The following is a 24,927-nucleotide window of genomic DNA, read 5'->3' on the forward strand; positions in this document are numbered from 1 at the left end:
CACTCTGTCCTATTTTCTTCTGTGAATGATAGGAGGCAGATCTCAGACTATAAGAAAATGGCCGCCGCTCTTAATGCAACTATATGGCCAGAAACAGGTTCCTGCCGGACTGGTATACAAAAATATGGCCGCCGTCATCTTCCACTGAAGACATGGGTGCTAAACATTATTACAAAGCTACAGATCTCTTAATATGTGTGGAAAACAATTGACAGCCGTCGCCTCGTATTCTTCTTTGGTTTGACTGACTTACCAAGGAGCCAATCGGGTTGTATTAAAAATCAACACGTCATGAAAGTAGCAGAGGCAGCATCTGAGCGGTCACAGTGTCATCACTAGAGGCCAAATTGTTATCTGCAATTACTGTCCTGGAGTGAGGTGGACGGCGCCCATTTTCTTACTGTCTGACAGATTCATTCAAATAAATTATTCTTCTAATAAGTGACGGTGCGGGGGGGGGCGGGGCCACCTGGGGCCATTTTACATTCGCGGCCCCAACTAGTGCCGGTGTCAGGTTACAGGTAACTTGTTCTGCGTAATATATATGGAGTTATTATTATATAGGGGAGAGGGGACTGTACAGTGATATATGAGGGGGAATAACACAGCTCCCAGCACACACTGATATGTGGTATTATTATTATATAGGGGGAGGGGACAGTACAGTGATATATGAGGGGGAATAACACAGCTCCCAGCACACACTGATATGTGGTATTATTATTATATAGGGGGAGGGGACAGTACAGTGATATATGAGGGGGAATAACACAGCTCCCAGCACACACTGATATGTGGTATTATTATTATATAGGGGGAGGGGACAGTACAGTGATATATGAGGGGGAATAACACAGCTCCCAGCACACACTGATATGTTGTATTATTATTATTATATAGGGGAGAGGGGAACGTACAGTGATATATGAGGGGGAACAACACAGCTCCCAGCACACACTGATATGTGGTATTATTATTATATAGGGGGAGGGGACAGTACAGTGATATATGAGGGGGAATAACACAGCTCCCAGCACACACTGATATGTTGTATTATTATTATTATATAGGGGAGAGGGGAACGTACAGTGAAATATGAGGGGGAATAACACAGCTCCCAGCACACACTGATATGTGGTATTATTATATAGGAGAGAGGGGACCGTAGAGTTGTATATGAGGGGCCGGGCCTAGGGCGACTGGAATGCCAAGGGGCATTCCACGGCTGCACAGTGCAGCTTATCACTCCCACCGTTGCCGCAATCGGAGCTTAGCTTCGATCGGGCAACACATCAGTCAGCCTATCAGGTGACAGCTAGGTCAGAGACTAAGAATGAGCTTCTACACAGAAGCTTATTCTGGCAGCTACAGGAGGACTCGGAGACAAAGAAGATGGCTGCGGGCCACACCTCCCATGGTCCTTTGTGGAGCAGAGCCGTCGTCATCGAGCCTTGCGCTCATCAGACCACCAGGCAACTGCAGCAGTATCAAGGAAGAATGGAGCAAGAAGGCACTGACTGCTGACGGTCTTGGCGACTCCTACTCCATCCTCTAGGTAAGTTAGCTAGCTCAGGCTGGAAGACAGGAGGAGAGGGGTGGCGGGGCGGGCACACACTGGACAGAGAGAGGTGCTGGCCCGTGCTGCTGCTGAGTCTGACAAAGAGGGTGGGGCTGTGTATAAATAATATATATATATAAATTCCAAAAGGTTCAGCACTCAGGATAATAAAAAAGATAAAGGGTGCCTTCCTAAATCTAATTACAGAAGATTTTTCCTATACTGGTGCATGGCAGCAGCACAACGATAAGAAAAAAGAGAGACGGCACTCCCAGTTGAAAAATCAATCAAATGGTATTTAAATTAGTAAATACATGGGGTACAGATATTGTCGACGTTTCAAGACCCTAAGGTCTTTTCATCAGGACTGTACATAGCAACCGGTATAGGAAAAATATTCTGTAAGTAGATTTAGGAAGGCACCCTTTATCTTTTTTATGTCAGCTAGGGGAGAAGACGCTCTCCCTGTAGCCCCTTCCCCAGTCCAGGGCGCCATCCCACCGCAGTCTTGATGTTCCCTGGGCTGCTCCTCCCTCACTCTCCACCCCCCCCCCCCTCCCCCCAGAGACACGCGGCAGCCATTTTCTGCAAGCAGGTCTCTGGGAACGCTGGCTCCAGCCTCCCTGTATTACCTCTCCCACGGGCCAGGTCATACAGCGCTATATCCTACTAGCCACTGCGGTCTGTGTAGTTGATTTTAGTGCCCATTGTAAACATGTAATGTTTTTCTGCGTTTGTATGTGACTTGTGCTAACGCTGATCTCTACTTTCTATACTGTACAGCTTATGCCTTATTCCTTTATTCTACTATGCCCTGACATACTAAGGTATAAGGGGTTCATTGTACCTCACATTTCCCAGGTACTTGTGAGTGCTATCACATACTTTATAATGCAGTTGCACACTACACTGTACCAAATTATCCAGGGTCTTCACTGCACTGTATCATACTGTGTATTTTGTTATTCTTGTGGCTATGGCTGGCAGAAGAAAAAATAACAAGCAGCCTGATGCTGCTCCTCCTACTGTGGTGTCTTTTAAGTCCTGCTCTGCGGGCTTAGCCCCAGAGGACCTCATTCAGGAAGGTCTCTGTATTGTTAGATAGCCCCAGGCCCATCAGCCCCAGCGTCTCTCCCTCATGACCCACCCTGGGCTGCCTATTCACAAATGCTGGCAAAACTTGCGAACCAAGTAGCAGTCCCCGTGGTAGCTCCTCCTATGGGATGGCCACAGCAGGGACTCCGTGCAAATCCTGTGCCTCCCCCCATGGGTAGACGTATTGCCTACCTCAGTACAGAGTTTGGCTAATACCTCTACGGTTTTTCAGCAAATGCCGCAAAAAGAAAAACCTTTACCTACAAAGCCTACTAAACGTACTATGATATCTTTCCAATCCACACAGTTATCTGATTCTGAGATATCATCTGGGGAGGCAGAAGACGCAGATCTCTCTCACTCTGACTCCATCTCAGGAGAAGAGGAGCCACCCTCTAAACTAAATATACCTGCTCTTGTGAGAGCTGTTAAAACTATTCTACAAATATAAGAGGATGAACCCGCTCCTAAGAAAAAACAACCACTTTTTAAGCGACAAAAGGTTGTTTTACCAGAGTTTCCTCACTCTGCCCAGCTATCTGATTACATGACCGAATCATGGAATATGCCTGGTAAAAGGTTTCAAATTCCAAAATGGTTCAGTTCCTTTTACCCTCTTCCAGCTACTGATTGTACTAAATGGGAAGTTCCCCCAGCAGTGGGTTCTCATGTAACACATCTGGTTAAAAATGCCACCTTCCTTGAAGAAGACTACAGATAGACATATAGAAGTTTGTCATAAATCTCTATACTCTCTTACAGGAGCTATTACTCATCCTGCTAGGGCTACGGCCTGGGTGGCAAAAGCCATTTAGAGTTGGGCAGAGGCCCTAGAAGAGACTTTTCGATGCTTCGAGGGAACAGCTGTCCTACATATCTCACATTAGAGATGCAGCCTCCTACTTAGGGGAAGCAGCTATGGATATGGCTCTCCTGGCCTCCAGAATATCTGCCACTTCGGTAGTGGCCTGCCATATCCTTTGGCTATGTTCCTGGAAAGCAGATTCAGAATCAAAACGGGCTCTAGAGTCTCTGCCTTATACAGGAGACATCCTATTTGGTACAGAATTGGATAAAATTGTGACAAATTTGGCAGCTAACAAGACAGCGTTCCTACCCTCTGCATATAATACAAAGCCTCGGACGTCATCCTTTCGGACCTTTCGCCCTCAAAGAAAAGCCAAGGGTCAGTCTTTTCCACAACAGCAGACATAACCAAGGGCTACAAGCCTAGGGCAAAACAGGCCTGGGCTACTAGATGTCCATGTGCCAAGTCTGAGGACAAGACTACAGCCTGACAGGGTGGGCCTCTCCCTGGGGACTCCCAGGGTGGGAGGCCGACTTTTTCAATTTGCCCAGGTTTGGCATCAAACCACATCAGATGCCTGAGTGAGGGAAGTGTTCTCCCATGGATATGCCCTCTTATTCCTGAGGCGTCCCCCCCCAGCAGTTCTTTTGCACAGGACCTCCATCGGGCCACCAAGGCCCTGCTGCTCCAAAAAGCAATTCAGTCCTTACTGAATTAAGGGGTAATAATTTGGGCCCCCCCTCACAACTGGGCAAGGGCTATTCTACCCTTTTCTTAGTTCAGAAGCCCAATGGGTCTCATCGGCCTATCCTCAACCTCAAATCTCTTAACACTTTTAACAGGGTGCCCAGGTGTCAGATGGAAACCCTCTGTTCTGTTATCTTAGCTATGGAGCCTGGAGATTTTATGGTATCCCTAGACATTCAGAACGCTTACTACATGTACCTATAGCGCCTTCTCATCAAAAATATCTTTGGTTTGCTACACTGCAGCAACATTCCTATTTCAAGCTCTGCCGTTTGACCTCTCAACGGCCCATTGGGTCTTTACCAAGATCATGGCAGTTATGGCGGCCTCTCTTCATCATCAAGGGATCAGACTGCTCCCATACTTGGACGATCTCTTGCTGTTGGCCAGCTCCCCAGAGACTCTTCACTGCCATCTGCAGGTAGCCATTGCCTTTCTACAAATGCATGGTTGTCTGATCAACTGGAAAAAGTCTTCCCTGACACACTCTCAAAAAATGGTACATTGAGAGCCCTCCTGGACTCTTGAGTTCAGAGAATCTTCCTAATGGCGGACAGGATTTCAGCACTGCAGCACAGACTATGCAGACTGCTTCAAAATTGCAGAGTATCAATTCACTCTGCAATGCAGGCATTGGGATCAATGGTGTCCACCTTCGACATGGTGGAGTTCGCCCAGTTTCACTCCAGGCCCCTACAACACCTGCTCCTCTCCATGTGGAACGGGATACCCCATCTGCTCAAATCCGAGACGATGAGCCTCCCCCCAGAGGTTCGCCTGTCCCTAGTCTGGTGGCTACAGACTTCCCATTTGAACCAGGGTCATCCTTTTTGGATCCCGGACTGGGCTTTCCTAACCACGAATGCAAGCCTCCGAGTTTTGGGCGCAGCAAACGGCCAGCACTCCTTCCAGGGTCGATGGTCCCCAGTCAAGGCATTGTTGCCAATCAACATCCTGGAACTTTGCGCCATCTACGGAGCTCTCACTCTGGCACAGAATATTCTGAAAACAGGCCAGTACAAGTACAGTCCGACAACGCCACGGCTGTGGTCTACCTCAATCACCATGGGGGCACGCAATGTCAGTCAGCAATGACAGAAGTGTCCCACATTTTCACATGGGCTGAACACAATCTCCCAGCCATCTCCGCAGTGTTCACCCTGGGGATTCTCAATTGGGAAGCGGATTTCCTCAGCCGTCACGACGTGCATGCAGAAGAATGGTCTCTACATCCAGAAGTCTTTCAGCTTCTGGTAGACAAATGGAGTCTTCCAGAAGTGGATCACATGGCCTCAAGACACAACAACAAACGACCAATTTATGGAGCCAGAACACAGGACCCCGACACGGTCTTCATAGATGCCTTGTCGGTGAAATGGAACTTCCATTTCTAATATCTCTTCCCTCCAATATCCCGGCTTCCTCGAGTGCTTCAGAAATTCAGACTCGAGGGAGGCACAGTGTTGTTGATAGCTCCGGCTTGGCCCAGACGTCATTGGTACTCGGATCTTCTAAGGCACTCCATAGATGTTCCTCTTCAACTTCCTCTACAAGTAGACCTGTTGTCTGAGGGTCCATGTCTACATCCGGACCTAGCCTGTCTTTAACGGCTTGTCTCTTGAGACATCCATCCTAATGGCTAAGGGTTTCTCCGGCTCTGTGGTGCAGACCATGCTCAAAGCACGTAAACCAGCCTCAGGCAAGATTTACCACAGAATATGGCATACATATTTCCAATGGTGTGCTCCACAAAACTATGACCCTCAAGTCTTTAAAGTTTGTTGAATTCTTGCCTTTCTTCAGGCTGGACTGGATCTAGACCTCCGCCTAGCATCTTTGAAAGTGCAAGTTTCTGCTTAGTCTATCTGGTTTCAGTGCAGAATTGTTCCTATACCGGATGTTCACTTCTTCATGTAAGGTGTTCTATGGACACAACTTCCCTTTGTCCCTCTTGTGGCTCCATAGGATTTTACACCTTAGGAAGTTTAGACTTTAGACTTGGTTCTATCATGACCTTTACTATTAACTCTAATGATTTTCACTGTTATTACACATACTCACAGTTTTCATACTTAAAACAATAGTCTTGTTTCTCTTCACATTCCATTTCACCTATTATCATACGATTCATATATTTGTCACTGATAATATTATTATTCATTATTATCAATTATTAATTATTAATTATTTACCATTTAATATTATTAATATTATTATTATTATCACTATTATTATTATCATTTATACTTATATTATTTAAAATTTATTTTTACTATTATTATTATATTGTTTTTTTATATTTAATTTTATATTTATTTTTATTATTATTATCATTATTATTATTATTTTCATTTTTCACTATTATTATTTTTTATTTTTACTATTTTTATCATTATTATTACTTAGTCACATATTATCACTATGTCACGCCTTACATCCTACTTCATCGCAATCTACACATAGGGATGATTACATCCCTATATATATATATATATATATCTAGTTCACTTTAGTACTAATCACAAACCTCATACTTTACTTTTATATTCTTACTTGATTAGTATATTTTACTGATTTTCAGATTTCACTACACTAGCCATCACTAATACTATTTATTTTATTTTTATTTTATTTTTATATTTATTTTTATTATTTATTATTTATTTTATTTTTCATTCTTGCAACTTATGGAATACATCAAATATAATAACACATATTAATTTTTTCCATCTATGCAATATTAGATCTCTTTCCCTATGCAGCAACCTTGCCCTGAGGCTATAGGACTGCATTAATTTACTGTGCCAGCTTATCCAGCATATATAATTTTGTTTCGTTTTAGTTTATCTTATCTTATATAATCAATGTCCAGATAATCTTACTAGGTTTACTAGTAACTAACTACTTATCCTCTTTGAGTCTGCCTCTATGCAGCGATAGCTGCAACCTCATCATTAAACTTATCATTCCTTTCTGTTATCCCCTGTACGTAACCCTGCTTCAATTACACAGTCACACCTCCCGATGACTCATATCTTTCCTTCCATAAAGGGTCCATAGAGAGAGAGCTCTCTCTTCAGCTATGAACAAGGCCAATACATTTGATCAAACAGGGAACTCGCCCTCCGATTGGCTGCTACACAGGTTATAGAGCACCTGTGCACTCCTACTAGTCGGCATCTGACTGATGAAGCACATGTGAAACGCGCGTCTCAGACCCGCTGATCCCGCTGTGCACGAACGGGACTTAGAGAAGCAGCACACTACTCAGCCCTCTTGTTGGTGGACCCTCTCCCTGTGTATGCTGGCTCTATATGAGCTCCCAGGTATGTGTTCCTCAGATTCTGGCATGTATAGTGACTATCATTTGCAGAGGTGATTGTATGACCCTGCAATGCCTCCGGGTAACAGAGTCTCCCTTACACTGTATTAGCCACTACATTGCCTTACTTACTCTTTCTTCCTATCACTGCACACACGATTTGCGCTTCACACCACTCACCAAAACCTATTGGCATGTGAGTGGCAGCAACGCAGACCCCAATTTGGTGCTGTGTTATCAATCTACTATCATCTTATATAGGCACTCTCATTAGGTAACGGTCATCAGTGGCTCCTGCACTATATATACCATATATACACATATGTGTCTGTTCATCAGGACCCACCCATTAACCTAACCTAAAAGCAGATGTTAATTTATCTACCTTCTCAACCCTGGGTCAATGCAGCAGTACGCTCACGTACCATTCAATGATATACTATAATGGGATGCAGCAGCTGCGGCTGTATTGTCCAATAAGGGAGTAGTGTATTTTCATTTATCAAATTCTTCCCTTACTTTACACTTCTTTACCTGGTTTTCATACACAGTGGGGAGGTAACCCACCTATGACTGTTGGCTTATTATGCTCTGTCATTAATATCTGTGTATATATATAGAGATTTCTGTCATATACAGCATAATCAAATTTATATAATTATGTTCTTTTGTGTGTGTCTGCTCTTATTTTGGATTGGTCACTGTGTCACTATTTTTTGACATTCAGTCATTGCATTATATTACCTGATTGATGCTTTATAATATTCACAGCACAATCCATCCTATTTTGTGTATTGATTTCTTATTTAGGCCGTGTTTCTACACGGGACTATTTCATCTGGTTTGTTGCAACTCCTTAGATTGACCATTGTGTCATTATTTCATCATTAAGCCGTGTTGTGTACGGGACTATATAATCAGGCTTTTTTGCAATCTATATCCAGATATATTTACAGTAATTCATATTACCATGCCTGTATATATGATTATTGTGTAATATTTCACTTTGCTTTATATTGGTAAATATTACTTTTATATTATATGTTGTCTGATCGATGTTTTGTGTAGGTAGTTCTTATACTACCATTAGTTTGCTCACCTGAGACCCAATGATTACTATCTTTTTACTAGATCAATAAAAGTTAATTTTTAATTTTCAACCTTCTACTTATATAAGAGTGCCTCCAAAAAAGAGAGTTCTTTCCTTCTTTTTCTCCTGCTCCATAGGATTTGTTAGTGGTGCTCAAAGCACTTCAGGAACCTCCATTCAAACCCCTGGAATCAGTGGATGTCAAATGGCTCACTGCAAAGACTCTGTCTCTTCTGGCTATAGCATCTGCCCGTAGGGTACCGGATTTAGGGGCGCTTTCCCTTCTCTCCCCCTTTTTGATATTTCATCAGCACAGGACTGTTCTTGAGCATGCCCAGGCTTCCTTCCCAAGGTGGGCTCTCGCTTCCACTTGAATGAGGAAATTGTGGTTCCAGCCTTTAATTCACCAGATCTCTTGGCAGGTGAGGCCTCTTTGGATGTGGTCCATGCCCTAAATATCTCCGTGGACCGTACTACTTCTATCAGGAAACCGGACTTCCTCTTTGTCCTATATGGATTCCACATGAAGGGATGGCCAGCTAACAAACAGACTCTGGTCAGATGGATTCGCATGACTACCTCACAGGCTTACATGCAGACTGGCCTTTCTGTGCCGACTATAGTCTCAGCCCATTCTACTCACTCTGTGGGTCCCTCAGGGTCAGCCGGCGTGGCGCCTCAGCTGAATCTATGCAAGGCGGCCATCTGGGCTTCTCTCCACACCTTTCTTAGGTTTTATGCCTTTGATACATTTGCCTCTCAGGATGCTTCCTTCGGCCGTAGGGTTCTCCTATCAGCTCAGGAGCGTTCCCGCCCTTGAACAACTGCTTTGGGACATCCTCAATGTTTCCCTGTAGAGCCATATGGGCCCTGAAGAAGAAAAGGAGTTATGGTAAAACTTATCTTCGTTAACTCTCTTTTCTTCGAAGCCCCTGGCTTCTATGGGCTTCTTCTCTTGGTCACTTCTTTCCTTTTCTGTGTGAGTGTGATTCCTTAGTGTAACAGTCTTCCTTCACTCCTATCCTTCTCCTGCTTTGGACTTGTTAACAAAACTGAAGTGCCCTCAGGCTGTGGGCGGGGTATAGGGGGAAGGACTGGAGAATCCTGGGATTGAAAAGCTTTGCTGTTGGTGTCCGGGCTCCAAGTCCCACCTACACCCCATTATCTCCCTGTGGACCCTATAAAATTCTATGAAAGAAAGTTAACGAAGGTAAGTTTTACCATAACTCTCCTTTTTACCCGCTGTGTGTATATATATATATATATATATGTATATATATATATATATATATATATATATAAAATGACTGGCACTCCACTAGAGTCAAATAGAATTCTTGCCTTGGTGCCCTCCCGGGGATGATGTACACCGTTGTAATATGTAGTTTGAAGGGCGGCACTCACAGGACTTCCAAACGTTAATGTAACATATTTTTTTTTATTGTGTTTTTTCTTTTTTCTTGTACATTATTAGTTTTTCTAATATAATTTTTTATCTTTATTTACATATTTTTCTCTCATTTTTATTTTTTCTTATTTTGTCTTATTTTTGACATGTTTTTGGTCTGATATATTATAGTCCCATGCCACTTTACTATATTTTATTTTTTTATAGATCCACATTTTCATGCCATCAGGTTATTCGATATCCCTTCATGGGTTTAAGCCCGGTTTTCAGTCTTACACAGATTTGATGCAGCTACATATAACGTTGGTCTTGTGACATGTTTTTTCTGTTTGGGGGGCTATACTTGGCTATCTCTAATATAACTCATGACTTGCTGCATGTTATGCCAATCTTGTGCCACCTAGGTCTAGTGTTTTCAATGTTTGTCTTTTGATGTTAATTTTTTTGGTTTTGGTGCTGGGTTAGTGATGTTGTCTATCACTATGGTTAACAGACGCAGCCTGGTGTGTGAGGACGCCAGACGCCCCGGCAGCGGGGCGCTGCTTGATGACGTCACCTCCCCCGGTGCTGGCCTCTGATCGTGCTCTACACGGGTGAGTGTTCTTCCGTTATTTGTCTATATAAGTGTATGCCTTTGTTTTTTGGTTGATCCCTGAGGAAAATATCCAATAAAGGAGATTGAAACATCGGCTACGTGAAGGTCTAATTGTTCCTTTATTACATTAACGTTTGGAAGTCCTGTGAGTGCCGCCCTTCAAACTACATATATATATATATATATATATATATATATATATACATATATACAACAGGAAGCAGTACTCCTCAATCCACTTTAATATGTGATGCTGTATGCAGAGATTCCATGATGGAATAAATACACAGACAGGCTGGATTACCAATGTTTCATTGCTTTATGTGTCGCATTTTCATCAGGGTGACCCTGAACTGGATTGTGGATATTTTTTGACTCACCCTCGTATAAGTAGTATTGAGAAGGACCTAGAGCCCCATCACGGTGCCTCTACCTCACTCACTGATACATGAGAGGCACAATGCCCAGAACATCCTGGAACTCACCAACAAGATCATTCAGCTGCTCACTAGGGAGGTGACTGCTGGGAATGGGACATTATACAGTAACACCAGGGGATTTGTCTGGGTGATGACTGTATCATTGTGTGTGTCAGGTTCCTATAAGGTGCCAGGATGTCACCATCTATTTCTTCGTGCAGGAGGGGGAGTATATAGAGGAACACAAGTGTCTGTACACGGACGTGATGATGGAGAATCACCGGCTCCTCATATCACTGGGTAAGAGAAGAATGTCATTTATTGTACAGGGGAGAGCAGGTATGGGGATCCCCTATATACACACATCATCTGATAATCACATATATACAGTCACTGTGTGTCTCCTACAGATGGACCCAGTAACAGAAATACCCCAGTGAGATGTCCCCGTCCTCTTTATTCACAGGATTGTACAGAGGAGAATCACAGGATCAAACGGGAGCATCAGGTAGATGGGAATTAGGGTCTCACCAAATACCAAAGTGACTTGTCATTATTATCCCTTTCAGACCATGCTTTGGACCCGGGATAGTCCTGGGGCAAACCGGGTCAACCCAGGTCCTATCTCTGTGTGAAAAGGTATATCCGGATCCAAATTGCCGGGGCCTTGACCCTGGTCGCTATTATGGCTATTCCTGAGTCCGACCTGGGTTTCCTGCAGTCTGAAAGTGTGCGAACCGGGTTATTTAACCCGGATTATAGTAAAAGTATCTCATTGATGGTTCAGGAGCGCTGACACCCACTTTTCATGGCTCATCTTTGTGACCCTGTAACAAAATGTCCACTTCTAATGAGACACACATTTGGCAGGGCTGACCTGGGTTCTGTATGAAAGGAGTCGACACCTGGGACCAAGGTGCTGTGTGCAAGGGGATTTTGAGCTGTAACTCAGATCCAACCTGTGTTCAATAACCAGGGGAAAAATCAGGGTCCAAGGCCCAGTTTTGGTCTGAAAGTGGTATATGTGACCTGTAGAGAAGCTGTGTGTGATTTATATACTGATATTCTTCTGTTTAATCTTTATTAATGAAATCAGATGTTAAGATTTTTTTATTGTTAAGGTTGCAACTGTGACTAATATTAAAGTAGAAGATAAAGAGGGAAAGGAAGAGACGTATGTGACTGATAATAAGGCAGAAGATATAGATGAAGAAGAAGATACGTATGTGACTGAAATGAAGGCAGAAGATATAGAGGGAGAGTATGTTGCTGATATGAAGGCAGAAGATATAGAGGGAGAAGAAGAGACGTATGTGACTGATATGAAGGCAGAAGATATAGAGGGAGAAGAAGAGACGTATGTGACTGATATGAAGGCAAAAGATATAGAGGGAGAAGAAGAGACGTATGTGAGGGGTGATCAGCAGTGTAAGGAGGAGGAAATCCCTAAAGATATCAGCACAGGTGAATTATAAACACTTATTACAGAAGAGAGTCACATATTCTCCTTGCTCAGTAATCTCTTATCCTACACTCTCATCTGTCAGTACAGACCAATAAGGGAAATGTATCTGCCCAGTGGGTGAGTTAGGGGTCATCAGCCCCTATTATACTCCTGCTCTCCCCCTCACATCATGTCACTGTGTGTAACCAGCCCAGAGATCTAACCAATTTCCTCCTCACACTCTCTGGTGTATCTCATACATCAGGAGCCATCAACCCCTAATATACTCACATCAAGTCTCAGATCAAGCCCAGAGATCTGACCAGTCTCCTCCCCACACTCTCTCTGGTTTTCCTCTCTCTCTACTGTTATCTTTCCATCACTGTTCAAGCATACAGTGATTACTCCAATTCTGAAAAAAGAAAAGTCTGACCCTATCTCTTGCAAATTACTGTCCCAGCTCCCATGCCTCTCCAAGGTACTTGAGAGACTTGCCTACACCCGCCTCACACGCTATTCTTAACTCGCATAACTTATTGGAACCTCTTCAGTCAGGCTTTCGTCCCAACACTCCACAGAGACAGCACTGACTAAGGTAGTGATTGATCTGGTCACTGCCAAGGCTAAAGGCCATTACTCACTTATTCTTCTAGATCTCGTTGCTGCTTTTGACACTGTTGACCAGGCTCTTCTCATACAAACACTACAATCCCTAGGTCTTTAGGGCACATCCCTATCTTGTTCTCTTCCTACCAATCTACTCGCTCTTTCACTATTTTTTTTCTGATTCCGCCTCCTCTTCTCTAACTCTTATCAGTTGCAGTAACGCAAGGCTCAGTCTTAGGTCCTCTGCTTTTCTCAATCTATACCATCTCACTTAGCAAACTAATCAGCTCTTTCGGATTTGAGTATCATCTGTACGTGGATGATACTCAAATCTACCTATCCTCCCCAGATTTCTCAACATCTGTATTGGTCCGTGTCACTGAATGTCTTTCTGCCATTTCATGTTGGATGTGATCTCGCCACCTGAAACTTAATATTTCCAAAACAGAATTAATTATATTTCCACTGGCAAATAGCAGTTACCTACCGAATATCTCTATCACTGTTGATAACTGAACAAACAACCCTAACCCACAAGCTTGCTGCCTAGGTGTCAATCTTGACTCTGGATTGCCCTTTGTATCCTACATTCAATCTGTCTCAAAATCATGTTACATACATCTAAAAAACATCCAAAATTCAACCATATCTCACACAAGACACTGCAAAAACTCTAATCTACGCACTCATTTCCCACATTGACTATAGCAATAGTCTCCTTACTGGTCTTCCCAAAAACAGATTGTTACCACTACAATCCACTTTAAATGCAGCTGCGAATCTGATCTTCCTTGCCAAACGTTCGTCGTCTGCTGATCCGCTCTGTCGGTCCCTCCATTGGTTACCAGTTTTCTACCATATTCAATATAAAACTAGGGAATCCCGATGGTAACCGCCTTATTTATGGAGGAAATTATGGATATTAGTTATTGAGTTTATTATGGAGATAATAGTCTGTAATTTGAGGGTATTTCTCATAAAGGGTTCTGCTAAACATGGTGGAACAACCGCATTGGGCATCGAAACCTTTCCATTGTGACAGCAGTCTGAAAAATGTCCATTAATCTCCTCTACCAAGAAGTGTAGGTCATCACAGTTCACACATTGCACGTCCATAGGACCCAAAGAGTAGTATTGTGGGGAATATGTCATGTCCAATGCAAGCGGCGTATCATTTGATCTTGTTATATGTTGTTTAAGATCTTTGAACTGCGCGCTCTGGGCGACCTGTAAGGATTCCACCACATCGATGTCGTCAAGGGCGGCCTCTAGTCATGTTTGGTCAAAAAAATGGGAGGTGAAGTGAATAATTAAATAAAATAGCAGTCAGTGATTGAGGTCCCTGCAAGATGCGCTGATAAATGTGGCAGCAAATAACTTCCACAGTTTCCAGACTTACCCAGCAGGTCACATATTCCAGGTGACCCGCACAGGGAGAGTTAACCAACTGTCACATTTTGCAGAGCACAATGGTGATGCATTGTAATTGGCAGGCGGACGTTTTGCCACATAACTCCGAAACGAAGTAACCAATTACAATCTCAATATTTTTCTGCAAATCTTCCCTTAATTTGGTATATGATGTGGCCTGCTCAGACAACGGCACCCATCGCTCATAAAAGTCGTCCTTCTGCTATTAACATATAGATACTTTTACTTACACATAATGCTATTAACCAAACCACACCAAAATACAACTTGTCGTTTATCTCAAAATATCTCCCAACCCGACCTCTTCGCTCTGTCCAAGATCAGTGTCTCTTATCCACACGTATTACTTGCTCCCATTCACAGTTACAGGACTTTTGGGGGGGGGCTGCACCCACTCTGTGGAATGCCCTCCCACGCACAATAAGACTTTCCTCTAGTGTCCAAACTTTCAAGCGTTCCCTGAAAATTCACCTCTTCAGACAAGCTTATCTGATTCCATAACCGCCCACTTAAACTTTATAATCTATCCTTCCCAATCACATTCACTCTTGGGGGTAAAGATGGGAGTTCTATTGAGAAGTGATGTTGCCCATAGCAACCAATCAGATTCTACTTCTCATTTATCTAGCACCTTCTAGAAGATGATACCTGGAATCTGATTGGTTGCTATGGGCAACATCACTTCTTAATAGAACTCCCATCTTAGTAAATTTACCCCTTATAGTCAACACATAACCTCCCATATTTTCTTTCTTCACTTTCACTTTCCCCTGACCCTTGGCCAACATTTCTTTGTGACTGGATCATACAGCCCATTAAGAACCTCTGAAATCTGGCTAGACTGTTATGCAACATGTAGCACCTATCTTTGTGTATCAATGCCTATTTCTCTATAGAGTGTAAGCTTGCAAGCAGGGCCTTCCTACGTCTATGCCTGTCTGTTATTACCCAGTTTTTTTCTATTACTGTTGTTTGTTATTGTAAAGCACAACAGAATATGCTGCACTATATAATTAACTGATAATAATAATAATTAACCAATTCTGGCTAGCTACATTAATGAGTAAAGTCCAAATAGCATTACATTGTAGTAAATGCTGAATGAGTATAACGCACAGTATAATAGTGACTGTAGTAATACAGTTAACAGCTATTCATAGACAAATTGTTAAGTACACCTAATTTTAATTACTTTTCATTTAATATCCCTCATTCTTAAGGCACATCCACTAGACGGTTAAATTGAGCGATTGAATGATAATGATATCGGTATCATTCAATCGTTCAACAATCGTTTGCAGATCGTTAAAAAAGAAGTCTAAAACGACCAGCAGTGCGCACTCCCGCTGGTCGTTTAGACATCTATCATCGGACAAATATGTAGTACAACCTGACAATAACGTCAGGTTCAACATGTTTGCAGATGATTGATGTGCCTACACTGAACGACTGCTCGTCCAGTGTAGGCTCATCACATACTGACAAACCACTGCACGGTTACAATGTCATAATCGTGCAGACGTTTGCCTGTCTTCTAGTGGATGTGTGCCTTTACTCCATGCCAAATCATCACAGCGTCCAACCCGACCGTCTCAGATTTTCATGTATTTTGGTAGGATAGTAGACGACATGATTCAGAGCCGCTCGTAAGTGGCAGCTCGTTCGCTCCGAGCGATGTTTGCCCAACTGCGCATGCGTACGGATCGTTATACGCATGCGCGAACCAGTCAGTGCGGCCGAAATTCATGTGCTCGCAAAATAGCGAATGCCTGCTAATTTGAGTGACAGAATGAGGCGTATGTGGGTGGTAACAGGGGAAGGTGCTTGAAAACGGGGAGTGGAGATCAGAACGCAGGCATGCTTAAAGGTCAAAATGGGCATTTTATGGGTGTGCATAATTAATACAGCAGCGTCATTGACCACATCACTGGGTTATTTTATAGCCAGAACTGCTCGCAAAATTGTGGTAGCAAAAACCAACCACAAGAATAGCGAGCAGCTCATACCCTATTTGATGTACTCGATTAATCTAATAAATAGCGGAAATGACGTAGGATGCGAGCGGACAGGGGGCGTAGTTTCCCAAAAAACGACCGCAAGTTTTGTTAGCTCGTTCAGACCTAGAGGCGTGAACAGACCGCAAACAGCGAACGGTTCATTTGAATAGCCACCCCTATTTTCTGGACGAGCGAGCGCAAATAGCGACCGGCTCTGAATCAGGCCCATAAAGATACTTTCATTTGTAAAATTTTAGCCCTCAGTGATACACGGTGCTTGTGCAACTGGTTTGCAAACTTGACAAAATAAGTAACATTTTTGCTTGCAAGGTCAACTAACCAATCATAACTTTGTTTCTAATGGTGGTAGAACTTTCATGTTGGTCTTGTTTTGAAGCTAAGGGACCATAGTTTTCATAAAGAATAGTTTCATATTTAAATATTGACTTTTACATTTCAAGGTCACATGATGTGAACTTTGACCTTGAATATCTAAAAAAGTGTATGTTTAATTTTTTTGCTCTTAAAGTATGTTATACACTTAAATACAATCTCTCTTTGGTATAAGTTTCATTTTTTTTGGAAGCCTTTGGGAACAGGAATAAAAGAAATATGAAGTACGGCAGTTGAACCCTTCTTGCACTAACCATGCAACTGGCAAGTTCAGACTTGCCTTGTAGTGTCTCTCTCTCTGTTATAGGGATGGCCATTGGTGGGTTTCCATGGATGGTCACCATCTATGGCACCATTGGTGATAACCATCGTTGATAAATTAACAATCTATGTTGAACCATCGATGGTTTGCACCTCTCAGTCTGGCTGTAGCTTCTGCATTGAGAACTAGTGATACAAAACATGCTTGCTTCTGGGAGGGGGCAGCCTTAATGGCATAGTTGGGGGGCGTGGTGGCGCATAGGGGGTGTGGCTAGGGATATTACCCAGCATTAGGATCAGAGCGGGGGTCATGACCACGCGATCACATTTTGGTCCCGCCACCACTACACAGTGCAGAGATTACCGGCATTGTGACGCAGGGGACGGGGCAGTTATAACACAAGCTTTGCCTGCTTTTCCAGGGGGCCGGGAGCACTATCTGATTTTCTGGAGGCTCCTATCCGTTTGTAGTTTTATCAAGAGCGTAACAAATGGAAAAGTACATTTGGACTCAGTGCTGCAGCCCATTTGATATTAAAGGACATATCAGCAGTAGAAAGCAATTGAGGAAGATGCTACCATGGATGATCAAAATACTGCCACATGTCATAGTGATCAAATGATTTGTGATAACTGTAGGAAAAATTTTAAAGGATTCTTTAACTACTGAGGAAGGACCAAGCACATCAATTGATGAGGAAAGTGAAACAGAAGTGGCAACAAGCATGACTGACTCTGCTTAAACTTTCATTTAATGAATGCAAAGCTGTGTGGGAGCATCACCTATCAATAGGAAAAGAATGAAAAAAGAAACCTATTGCAAAAGGAAACCTGTAAAAATTCGGCCAGGCTGTGGCAGCTGAATCTTACCGCAGCCTGACCGGGTCCTGGTAGCTTGTGAGGCCAGGAAGTCTGCATCCACCAACGCAGACCCTGACCGAGGGCAACACGCCCAGGAATGCTTCCGCAATACCTCAACCTAAACGAAAGACCACCCAGTCATTAAATGAAAGACCACCCACAGCTATTGCGAACGGCCAGGATGATGGTCGCGATGGTCAAGACCATCGCGACCATCGGGCTTGCGAAAAGACCCTTGTGGTAGGGTCTCGTGGCCGCAAGCCTCAGAGAGCTTCTGGCTCTAATAGAGCCGGAAGCTCTCTCACTGACATCACTGGTGATGTCAGTGGGGCCGCCCACAAACAGCAGGCGTTCGCTTGGGAGCGCCTCCGTTTGTGAAGCCACCCCCGGCCACGCCTACAAAATGGGGCGAGCTGTCGATCAACATCGACAGCTGCCCCTTTTGTAGTGGGTCCCGGAGCGAGTGCTTTTTGCGCTCGCTCTGGGGCTTGCGCACTGGGCCACCATCAACCCGCTTGCGAGCGAGTCTGAATCAGGCCCTTAGTCCCTTCTATCACTAGATCTCAATGTAGAAGCTACAGCCAGACTGAGAAGAACACAGTAGGGATGGCCATCGACCATCAATAATTTACAAACATTGATTGTTTACTACCAGTGGCTGATTGTTTTGCCATCGATGGCAGAGAGCCAATTATTTTCCTCCATCGATGGCTAAATGGAACCTGACGAGTTTTTTCTGCTCATGACACAGAGCTTAGCTCCGCCCCCTGGCTGTCCACCAACCCCCGCCACCTAAGCCCCGTTCCTTGTTTTTTGATTAGCCGGCGGCTTGCAAAACACCTGACAGTGGTGGCCCTCGAGTGGTGCAAACCATCGATGGTTCACCATAGATTATTATTGTACCATCAATGGTTATCACTGATGGTGCCATCGATGGTGACCATCGATGGAAAACCACCAATGGTCATCCCTAGAACACAGAGAGAGACACAACAAGACAAGTCTGAACTAGCCAGTTGCATGGTTAGTGTAAGAAGGGTTCAACTGCTGTACTTCATATTTTTTTTACTTCTGTTCCCAAAGGCATCAGAAAAAATGAAACTTTTATATCAAAGTGAGATTGTATTTAAGTACATAACATACTTTATTTACAAAAAAATTAAACATACACTTTTTTAGATATTCAAGGTCGAAGTTCACATCATATGACCTTGAAGTGTAAAAGTCAGTATTTAAATATGAAACTATTCCTTATGAAAACTATGGATCATTAGCTTCAAAACAAGACCAACATGAAAGTTCTACCACAATTAGAAGCAAAGTTATGATTGGTTTTTGTTGACCTTGCAAGCATAAATTTGACATTTTGTCATGTTTGCAACCCTGTAGCATGAGTACTGTGGATCACTGAGGGCTAAAATTTTACACATGAAAGTTGCTTTACGTCGTCTATCATCCTACCAAATTTCAAGAAAATCTGAGACTGTCGGGCTGAAAAGTTACTTTTTTGTGATGATTTGGCACGGAATGACCCTCTAATAGAATGTAGTGTTAAATACTGTACTTATACTTGTTTTGCTTTGGGTGGACATAAGAGCCTCACATAAGCAATTAAATGTGTTATGGGCAAACATTGATATCTATATATATTGTATTCCCAGCAGATGGATGTAACAGAAGAAATATATGGCAGGAACATCACACTGTATCTCCAGACTGTGATATAGAAGATAACATCACAAGAGATTCTTCAGTACAAATCCCTATTACCTCAAATATGCATCCAGTTCTTCGCAGTACAGATCTGTCTTCTGATCCCATTTATCATGAGGAATGTTCTGATAGAGTAGCTACCAAATGCTTTACACAGGACCCAAAGCTCAGTACCCATCAGCCAGCTAAGTCATATTCATGTTCTGAGTGTGGGAAATGTTTTACAAGGAAATCACATCTGATTTCACATGAGAGAAGTCACACAGGTGAGAAGCCATTTTCATGCACAGAGTGTGGGAAAGATTTTTCACACAAATCACATCTTGTTGTACACAAGAGAAGTCACACAGGTGAGAAGCCATTTTCATGTTCTGAGTGTGGCAAATGTTTTACACAGAAAGCCCATCTTGCTACACATGAGAGAAGTCACACAGGTGAGAAACCATTTCCATGCTCTGAGTGTGGGAAAGGTTTTACACAGAAAGCATCTCTTGTCATACATCAGAGAAGTCACACAGGTGAGAAACTATTTCCATGTTCTGAGTGTGGGAAATGTTTTACACAGAAATACCTTGTCATACATGAGAGAAGTCATACTGGTGAGAAGCCATTTCAATGCTCTGTGTGTGGAAAATGTTTTACACAGAAATCAAATTTTATAATGCATGAGAGAAGTCACACAGATGAGAGACCATTTCCATGTTCTGAGTGTGGGAAATGTTTTGCACAGAAATCAGAACTTGTTACACATCAGAGAAATCACACAGGGGAAAAACCATTTCCATGTTCTGAATGTGGGAAATGTTTTATACGGATATCACATCTTGTTACACATAAGAGAAGTCACACAGGAGAAAAGCCATTTTCATGCGCAGAGTGTGGGAAAGAATTTTCACACAGATCACATCTTGTTGTACACAAGAGACTTCACACAGGTGAGATGCCATTTCCATGTTCTGAGTGTGGGAAATGTTTTGCACAGAAATCAACTCTCACTATTCATCAGAGAAGTCATACAGGTGAAAAGCCGTATCCATGTACTGAGTGTGGGAAATGTTTTTCACAGAAATCATCTCTTGTTATACATGAGAGAAATCACACAGGTGAAAAGCCATTTCCATGTTCTGGGTGTAAGAGATGTTTTACACATAAGTCAGCTCTTGATAAACATGAGAAAAGACACAGGTAAGAAGCAATTTCCATGTTCTGATAGAGGGAAATTATATAAATCGGGGTATATTTACTAAAGGTCGATTTTGTGTTTTTTGGCTGATTTTCTGTTGATTTTGTAAATCAGAGATTTACTAAAGTCAAAACCAATTGAAAAATCAACCAAAACCCTGACTTTCGAACATCAGACCAACATTGAAACTTTTACATAGACGACTATAGAGATTTACTAACAGCTGGTTTTAAAATTAAAACACAAATCGACCAAACACTAGGCGGGCTAAGGTTGGGAGAAATACTTAACAGATCACTATGGCTACTAGGCTTTTTAGGGTTAAAAGAACTGAAATAGTTCAAAATTTAAAAAAAAAAAAAAACTCTGAGTGGGGCCTCTCCCTAAATCCATAACAAGTCTTGTACCTTTCAGCCTGGTGTGGTCATGGAAAATAAGGGGGAAAACCGGCATGGGGTTCCCCCTATTTTCCAAAGCATTTTCCAGCCTCAAACTGGTCAGCCCAGGGCAAGAAATCCTCGGAAATTTGGGACCCTAAAAATAATGCCTTCTGAAGATCGACCGCACTTCTCCGCATCCCTGGAGGCGTTGGGTGCGGAGCAATGGTATAAAATATGGAATTAATATTGTACTTTACAGTGGAACTACAGGTCCTAGTAACCCTGCCTAGGCATGCAAGACAGTTGGGAACCACAAGTGCCAGCATGCCCGGCCAGTAGGGGTCCACTGGCACCTGTACCTGCACTGTAAAGAAAATATTGCAAAAGACAGGACTCACACTGACTGATTTAATCCTTTATTGCACTCACACTTCATACTGACAAACACAGAAATAGTAATTTGGTCAGTGGCGCCACCATCAGGACAAGTGTGAGGAATAAAGACTGTTCTGGAGCTCTGGGTGAAACCCCAGTGTGTGTGTATATATATATATATATATATATATATATATATATGTGTGTCCATAGAAAGACTGCTCCCTATCTCTTTACTCTTTGCTGATCAAAGTGGATGATGCTTTTTAGATCTATCCTTTTACATCTTTGTGCTAGATATATACTGATATTGTCATAAATGCTACATTGTAATATATTGTGCGTTTTTTACCTTTTGCATCACTTAGTATTTTATATTTGTTAGCATTATTGGGACATCTGATATGTTTTTTGTTATAGAACTATCCCTTGTGTCTGTAATAGTGCAAGTAAGGGGCTGTGTGTGACATCACTGGAGGGAGTATGATGTAATAATGCATAGTTGTTTCCAAGAGGAAACATAATGGACAACAGACAGATTATCAGCACCACTGAGGCTACTTATTGCTTCTACAGAGGGATAAACTTGTGTGTAACACATACAATGTTTTGTGTTTGGCACAATCCATGTAAAACATTGTGTGTACAACCTGTGTAATGTGTACAGATCCTGCCAGTTCAGTCTTGTTAGGGTGGAGAAAATTGCCTATAATTCTACAATGCATATTAAGGCCCGTATTAAATTAGGCTGCGAAAACCCGTTATCGGCTATACTTTATCGCCGATGACGTCATTTTCGCAGGTTTGACTTATCCCTGTATTCAGGCTGAAAGGTACAAGCCGGAGCGGAAAGTCTATGCATTGGGACCTGCGAAAAAGTATCACCATTGAATAGGTGGCGAGAACAAATGCAGAATTGGGGTTTTGGGGTGCAGACTTCCAAAAACCACCCTGCACCCCTTGGACAGGCCTCCAAAGTTTTTTTCATTGCAAGTGGTTGTAGCAGGTGGATTTTTCACGATTTTTAAAACAACATTAGCCACTTTAAAATATGTACCCCAAATTTGATGGGACACCTTATTTTTCCCCCAAAAAGTTGCTAGATACTATTCTTCACCACTTTCCCAAAGACGCTATACAGCACCTATTGAGACCGTTTACAGACCCCACATACCTTTAGCAGGGCTATTCGGGGGTACCCATAGTGATCCCCCATGTCAGAGCATCTTTTGGGGGGTGTCAGGCTGATTTCCCCTAAAATGACAGGACTTTTTGCCGATTTCCTTTTCGCCGGGTCCCATCTTCGCCAAAATGAAATTGAATACAGGGAATTGCAGGGACGAGCGCGATAACTTTCACTTCCAAATCTTCCGATGATAGCGAAAAGTCTGGCAACGGCCTTTTCGCCTCAAATTGAGTATGGCCCTAAGTCTTCACACCCTTAGTTTTAAATTGTAGCTTTTGATATGCAAAGTTTGAAGTCAGGATTAATTATAAGTAAATAGAATAGATGGTGGCCTCACATGGGGGCGCTAACAGAGGAGTAAACAAACTGTTTTGGAAAAATGCCTATTTCGTAGCATAAATAGCAAAATATCCATTAAAAAAAGGTAAAGGAAAAAGTGCTAATAATTTCAAGTTATAAAATATATATATATATATATATATATATATATATATGCGGCTTGATAATAAATTAGAGGAGTGAAACAACTGTTTGGGGAGGGTGACCGCTTCATAGCACAAATAGCAAAAATAAAAAAAAAGGTAAAGGAAACAGCGTTAATTATTTCAAGTTATAAATGTAAAAATAAATATATGTGGCTTCATAATAAATTAGAGGAGTAAACCAGCTGGGGAGGATGTCAACTTCCTAGGGCAAGTAGCAAAAATTTTTTCAGTAAATGTAAAGAAAACAAAATTAATCATTTAGTTATAAATGTAAAAAATATATACGCAGCTTGATAATAAATTAAAAAATATTTTCTAGAACACTAGTGGTACAAAAAAAATATACAAAACACTCTAATAGAAAGGAAAATATAAAAAAAAGTCTCCAGGGGACCGGAAGCTAATTTATTGCAACAGCTTCTTGACGCTGCCTGTTGCAAGGACTTCTAGACTGCACAGACATCTTTCATCTAGTAACTTATCTGGGTAAATACTGGGAAATCATCTCGATGGTAATATTCTGTTTTACAGCGCATCATGGTTTTGAAATCACGTCGTACATTCCAATTATTGAGAGATTACAATGTTACCAGCCAGTCTGCTGGAGACTCACTTGATTGACTGGATCCTAATATCAGTCCCTTTATGTTTGCATGTTCCAACACTTGCTCTTTTTGAACACAATTTTAATTTCCTTGCTAATAGAATGTTTTGTACATTTTTCTACAATGTGTTCTATACATTTATTTATTTTTTTATTGTCAAGCCGAATGTTAATTTTTGACATCTCTAACTTTACAATAGCGGGCTCCTTTACCTTTGATTAATATTAATTATGTCAGACCTTTTTCCAGCTTTACGTAATGTGAAATAGTCAAACCCTGGAATCATGCTGCCAAGACCCTGAGTGAGAGTAGGTATTTATTAACAGTTATTTATATAGCGCACACACATTATGCAGCACTTGAAAGAGAATATTTCAATGATTCAAATCTGTCCCTGTCCCAGTGAAGCTTACAATCTATATTCCCTGCCACATGCTCACACACATACACACGGGTTATTTGCCAGAAGCCAATTAACCTGGAGAACATACAAACTCCACACCAATACAGTCTTGTAAATCGAAACCCAAGACCTCTGTGTTGTGATTTAGCAAGCTAACCGTTGCGCCAACGTGCTGCCCGTAAGTATGGTGATCTTTGGGTGATGAGCTGTATTGGCTGTGCCAGATTATTTTTAATTAAAACTAAAAAGTGAATATAAATATATAATTTTGGAGAAATAAAGTGAAAAAATGCAGTAATTAAGGTGTAAATTAAATAAAATTGATTATAATAAATAACAATAAACTAATAAAACATTTCAGTGATTGAGTTGGTGAATCAATGAATGATAAATGAAGGTATATAAGTGACTATCAATAAATGATAATTATGATAAAATATATTCTTGATGCTGAGTAGAATGAAGAGGAGGAGAGACTGGGAAAGGTGGCTACCATGAGCTTTGAGTACTCAGGGAGCACATGGCTGCAGGAAGATATTCCTGTACCTGTGTGTGGGAGATC

The 24,927-nt window shown here is 42.1% G+C and overlaps 1 pseudogene across 1 annotated transcript; it reads left to right on the forward strand.

Annotated features, from left to right (window-relative positions):
* Window positions 1-461: 461 nt before the first annotated feature.
* Window positions 462-24,665, forward strand: LOC148506113 (uncharacterized; annotated as a pseudogene). The gene is made up of 6 exons (XR_015869814.1): window positions 462-521; window positions 7,260-7,534; window positions 11,264-11,342; window positions 11,453-11,550; window positions 12,164-12,506; window positions 19,697-24,665. The product of XR_015869814.1 is annotated as an uncharacterized LOC148506113 (transcript).
* Window positions 24,666-24,927: the final 262 nt, after the last annotated feature.

This window comes from Taudactylus pleione, unplaced genomic scaffold, assembly GCF_031769625.1.
Source record: "Taudactylus pleione unplaced genomic scaffold, aTauple2 ptg000424l, whole genome shotgun sequence".
NCBI classification, from domain to species: Eukaryota; Metazoa; Chordata; class Amphibia; order Anura; family Myobatrachidae; genus Taudactylus; species Taudactylus pleione.